The following is a 1235-nucleotide window of genomic DNA, read 5'->3' as shown; positions in this document are numbered from 1 at the left end:
TCGTAGGACAATCCCCGTAGCTCTGGAACTAGTCTTGTTGCAAACCTTTGCACTTTCTCTAATTTCTTGACGTGCTTGACTAGGTGTGGATTCCAAACTGGTGCTGCATACTCCAGTATGGGCCTGACGTAAATGGTATACAGGGTCTTGAACGACTCCTTACTGAGGTATCGGAACGCTATCCGTAGGTTTGCCAGGCGCCCGTATGCTGCAGCAGTTATCTGATTTATGTGCGCCTCAGGAGATATGCTCGGTGTTATACTCACCCCCAGATCTTTTTCCTTGAGTGAGGTTTGCAGTCTTTGGCCATCTAAACTATATTGTGTCTGCGGTCTTCTTTGCCCTTCCCCAATCTTCATGACTTTGCATTTGGCAGGGTTAAACTCAAGGAGCCAGTTGCTGGACCAGGCTTGCAGCCTGTCCAGGTCTCTTTGTAGTCCTGCCTGATCCTCATCCGATTTGATTCTTCTCATTAACTTCACATCATCTGCAAACAAGGACACTTCTGAGTCTATCCCTTCCGTTATGTCGTTCACATATACCAAGAACAACACAGGTCCTAGGACTGACCCCTGTGGAACCCCGCTTGTCACAAGCGCCCACTCTGACACCTCGTCACGTACCATGACTCGTTGTTGCCTCCCTGTCAGGTATTCTCTGATCCATTGCAGTGCCCTTCCTGTTATATGCGCCTGATGCTCTAGCTTCTGCACTAATCTCTTGTGAGGAACTGTGTCAAAGGCCTTCTTGCAGTCCAAGAAGATGCAATCAACCCACCCCTCTCTCTCGTGTCTTACTTCTGTTATTTTATCATAAAACTCCAGAAGGTTTGTGACACAGGATTTGCCTTCCATGAATCCGTGCTGGTTGGCATTTATACTCTTGTTCCGTTCCAGGTGCTCCACCACTCTCCTCCTGATAATCTTCTCCATAATTTTGCATACTATACACGTCAATGACACAGGTCTATAGTTTAGTGCCTCTTTTCTGTCTCCTTTTTTAAAAAATGGGAACTACATTTGCCGTCTTCCATACCTCAGGTAGTTGCCCAGTTTCCAGGGACGTGTTGAAGATTGTGGTAAGTGGCACGCACAACATATCTGCTCCCTCTCTAAGGACCCACGGGGAGATGTCCGGTCCCATTGCCTTTGAGGTATCGATGTCCCTTAGCAGTTTCTTCACCTCCTCCTCATCTGTATGTATGTCGTCCAACACTTGTTGGTGTATTCCTTGCT

This window comes from Cherax quadricarinatus, chromosome 52, assembly GCF_038502225.1.
Source record: "Cherax quadricarinatus isolate ZL_2023a chromosome 52, ASM3850222v1, whole genome shotgun sequence".
In the NCBI taxonomy this organism is placed as follows: Eukaryota; Metazoa; Arthropoda; class Malacostraca; order Decapoda; family Parastacidae; genus Cherax; species Cherax quadricarinatus.
Note: the sequence above shows the minus strand (reverse complement) of the source record.